Source organism: Pteropus medius, unplaced genomic scaffold, assembly GCF_902729225.1.
Source record: "Pteropus medius unplaced genomic scaffold, Ma_sr-lr_union100, whole genome shotgun sequence".
NCBI lineage: Eukaryota > Metazoa > Chordata > Mammalia > Chiroptera > Pteropodidae > Pteropus > Pteropus medius.
Genome location: NW_024349800.1, coordinates 58389679 through 58394399, shown reverse-complemented (window position 1 = coordinate 58394399; position 4721 = coordinate 58389679). Strand labels below are relative to the sequence as shown.

Below are 4721 nucleotides of genomic sequence, written 5' to 3'. Positions count from 1 at the left end.
GCAAAGAAAGAATAGCTGGAATAAGACACTGAGAAAAGCAGTGAAATGGAAGAAGAGAAGAAGGAAACAAGAACAGTGCAAGGGGCCCGAGACTTCCAGGAGTGAGCCAGGGGCCTCGGCCAAATGCTGCGAAGAGCAAGTAATAAAAGCTATCGGGATTACACATGTGAATTTGATGCCAAGAAAATGACTGATGACTTTACTAAGAAGTTTCTAGTACTAGTTTCTATTAGCCTGATGTCGGAATGCAGACACAGGTGAGAAAGCGAGCTGAGTGACCCTAGAGACCTCTGTGGAGACACTTGGCTTGAGAAGCAGAAGAAAACCATGATAGATGAGGGGAACGGAGGGTGAAGGCAGAAAGGCTTGAGTCTGTCGAAGAGGTGATGAGAAAGCACCAGCAAGGTAACCATAGAAAAGCAGGATGTGACCAGCCCAGCACTTTTTAACTTTTGTCGTGAAGAGCACACAAAGCATACATTAAACAATCACTCAGGCAACCACCACAGTGCCCGCACCTTAGAAACTTTCCATGAGCATCTCTCCTTCACAGTCCTTCCGCCTGCCCACCCCGCCCCCATCCGTCACACCTGTCTTACGCTTGTCTTTGCTCCTTCTCACTTCCTTTGGGTTGCTTTTTTTCATCGCATTCTTTTTTCTTCTTTCTACTGGGCTGGCGGTTTGATACTCCACTGCAATTATTTTAGTGGTTTTCCTAAAAATTGTAATTTGCATGTCTACATTACCAAAGTCAAAAATGAATGACTATTTGTGCCATCCTTTGAAATATTCAAGAACCCTGCTGACCTGTGTGTTATGTAAGGTATGCCTTGTAAGGTGTTACCGTATTCCTTTTTAATATTATAATGTATTATTATACATTTTTCCCATCCTTTTACTTTCAATCTACTCTAGGTTGCTGCACATTAAGTGAGTTTCTTGCAGACAAAATATAATTGGGTCCTATTTTTTATCCACTCTGTCAATCTATCTTTTAATTGGTATATTTAGGCCCTTCACATTTAAAGTAATTATTGATACGTTGGCGTGTAACTGTGTTCTTTTATCATTTGCTTTCTGTTTGTTCTGATTTTCATCTCTGTTTCTCTTTTCATGCCTTCTTGGGGATTGCTTGGATATTATTTTTAATTTCATTTTGATTTACCCACAGTGTTTTTGAATATATCACTTTGAATAAGATTTTTAGTAAGTAGTCTAGGTATTAAAATATATATCCATATTGACATTTTACCACTTCAAATAAAATGCAGAAATCTTAATTCCACATTGGTCCCTTTACTCACCCCACTTAAAAAATATAACTGACAATGATTTTCTCTACATGTGTTATGCACCGCATCAGATCATGTTATAATTTTTCCTTCGGTCGAACATTATAAATATTTAAAAACTCATATGCGAAAGGATAACCTAATATATTTATCTCTAGTTTTACATATTCCATCGTTCTTCCTTTTTTCTTTGGGGCAGCCTCCTTCTTCATTGTTTTTCTGTACAGAACTTCAGTCATTCTTTAAGCATAGTTCTGCTAGCAACAAATTCTCTTCGTTTTTCTTTATCTGAGAATGCTTGCATTTTGCCTTCACTCCTGAAGGATATTTTTGCTGTGTCTAAAATCCAGAATTGATAACTTTTTTTTTCAGTACTTGAAATATTTTATGCCACTTCCTTCTGGCTTCCATGGTTCCCGCTCAAGTTTTATGTGTTTCTCTCTAGCCTTTTAACAAACTAATCTCATCTGCATTGATCCTATTCCCAAACACATCACATTCTGAAGTACTGGCGGTTAGGACTTCAACATTTGAATTTGGTGGAGTGGGAGGGAGAGGTAGAATTCAACCTATAATACTTAATCTGTCGGCTCTTTAGAAACAAAGATATTTAAAAAAAAAAATTCAAATGTCTTATCTAAATTTTGTCATTATTTCCAGTGGTATGGGTAGTTTGAATACCATTTTATTGTAAATCTTGATTAGTGTTGGTTCATTCTTTTATGCAATTGTTTATTCATTTAGTCAACAAACTTGACTTCCTACGCTGTGCCAGGCAGAGGTAATAAAAGGACTAATTATATATAATGCCAGCATCTAAGAATTCATAGCCCATTAGGGGTGTGGTGGAGGCATAAATACACATAGCCGTAATGCAAGTTGGAACAAGCTCAGATCCTAAGAGTGGTAAAAGAATGTGCTTTGGTGATTTCTAAGAGGGAGGTTATTTCCATATTAAAATGAATCAAGAAGAACTTTATGGAGAAAGTAGCATTAGATCACATCTAGAATAGGTGGGATTTGAATATCCCACATGAGAAAAGAGAACTCCTATGCGAAGAAAGAGATTAAAAGGCAAAACGAAATGTTCTCTCTGCACAGGGAACAGAGGTTTGCTTCCCGCATCTCTTCTTTCGTGAATGCTGATGGTGCCACCCAACAAGTTTGAAAAGTTTTGCAGAGCAGAGATAAGGTGTTATGTCATCAGGAAGAATGAGCCAGACTTTAGAATTAATCAGGCCTCAGCCTGAATCCCAGCTCCCACACTTGAGAGCTGTGTGCTCTTGACTTTCCCAAGTCAGTTTCCTTAACAAGTAGGATTCTGATAAATGAATGCAAAGCACTCGGCAGTCTTCCTGTATTTCCTCTCAAGTGACAGCTACAAGTAAGACTACTGTGTATGATGGTGCCATTTATGTGCTTCACAATGTTTCCCGGTCTGTTGGCAAATAGGGGTGCGATCCACCCCGCTTTCCACCTGTCAAGTTTGTGTCCTTGTGGCTCAGGGCTGCATACACCTGGAGGAAGGGATGCCTGCTTCTTCCCAGCAAGGTACTCTCCCTTTGCCTAGCAGTGTATCAATTTGAGGGGTAGGGGAGAGAGCACTTTTTTTTTTTTTTAATGCCTACAGCACCTGGTCTTCCTAGGTGGTCTCCCATCCAAGTACTAACCAGGCCCAACCCTGCTTAGCTTCCGCGATCAGACATCGGGCTTCTCCAGGGTGGCATGGTCCTAGACCATGAACCGTGGCTCCACTGGGGAGCGAACCCAGGACCTTCTGCGTGTAAAGCAGATGTGCTAACCGCTACACTATGAAACCACGCCCGCGCTTTTCTGATTCATATAAAAGATTAAAGACTGGCCGAAGCTCTGGAAATAGGATGGGCATATTGTAAAGCCAAATATGTTACAGTTTCAAACTGACTTCGTAATAAACATTTTCACGAGGAAAAGCCAAGGTACCTCATGACTTTTTCCTAAACGCCTGTGATTCTGTTCACAATCTATGTTTTATTTTTCCGATTGAGACTATTGCGACATCTTACCTTCTATAATTTCTTTTTGGTGCAATTCTAGAATCTGAGACAAAATATAAGAAGCAGAAGACATCTTTAAAAGCAAAATTTGGTGTTCTGCTACTGCACGAAGATTAATAAACAAGACCAGGAAAAGGTGTGCTCTAACTGCACGGTGCTGACATGCGCAATGTGGAGAAGTATGATCCTTACAGCTGATTAGAGAACTAATTATAATTAGTACTGTTATATGGTTTAGCCAATCTCGATACGGTTAAGAAACTAGATGTTCAAAACTGTCCAGTTACACCTGAAACGTTCCAGTGATGTCATTGAGACGGAAACATTAGTAGAAACATTTACTTAAGTACAGATGTTTCGCCTCCATGAAGCCTTCCTCCCCATCTCTCCGATCTGTTGATCTCTCCCACTTCTGAATCCTCGTGACACTGATACGTGGTGGAGAAGAAAGTTACTTGGACTCCAACCCTGACTGGATACCTACAGGCAGTGCCACGTCGAGAAAGTTATTTAACTTCTCTCGGCATCAATTACATCTTTGATCCAGCTGCTGTGAGGATTAAATGAGATAATGTATGTAAACCACTAAGCAGAAGCGCCTATCATATGGTGATCTCTCAATAATCAGCAGCAATATCATCTGATATTTTTAATATTTTTCCCACCGCACTGTACTTGCTTGCACATCTGGGGTTATGTTAACCTCCTCTAACCACCTGGAACCCAGGCTATTTTCCCAAGCTATGCCAAAATCATGGTAAGAATCGTGAGTCTCGTGCTACGGATTATCAAACACCTGGGTTGAGGAAAAGCTGCAGAAGCTCATACACAGATATGTCAGCCTCTAGTCGTTCACTTGTCATGGTGTATGTAGCTTACTGTTTTGAATGCATGCTTCCTTAAGTTAAAACATGTATTTCCCATCAAAGAGAAATTAAAAAATAATTAAAGTCTATGGGCAATAATTTTAACTTCTGCAATACGGTCTACTGTGCAGTCTCAATCAGCCACGAAGAATCGGAGACTGTGGCTGATAATGGTTGCCTGCGTACTTTCCTACAGTAACAGACACGTACATGATGAGCTGGAAAAGTGATGAAACAGGCATTGTCGTCGACCCGAAAGTTTACAGCTCTCATTTACCACCTCGCAACAGGACTTAAAGGATGAATATATCTTTCCTTCTGATTTGAAAGCTAATTTATTTTGAATTTATTTGATACAAAATGAAAGCAATTTCAATTTTCATTTCAGACGAGTTTCTTGGAGCTGCAATCTAAAACAATGATGTTTAAGACAAGCCAGTATGGATAGTGGTGAAATGCACTTTCAGAGGCAGCTTTTAGAGGCAGACAGCCCTATGTTAAAATCTTGGGTGTACTATGTACTATTT

The 4721-nt window shown here is 39.8% G+C and overlaps 1 pseudogene; it reads right to left on the bottom strand.

The window, feature by feature from the left end:
- Positions 1-2913: 2913 nt before the first annotated feature.
- Positions 2914-3029, bottom strand: LOC120622568 (uncharacterized; annotated as a pseudogene).
- Positions 3030-4721: the final 1692 nt, after the last annotated feature.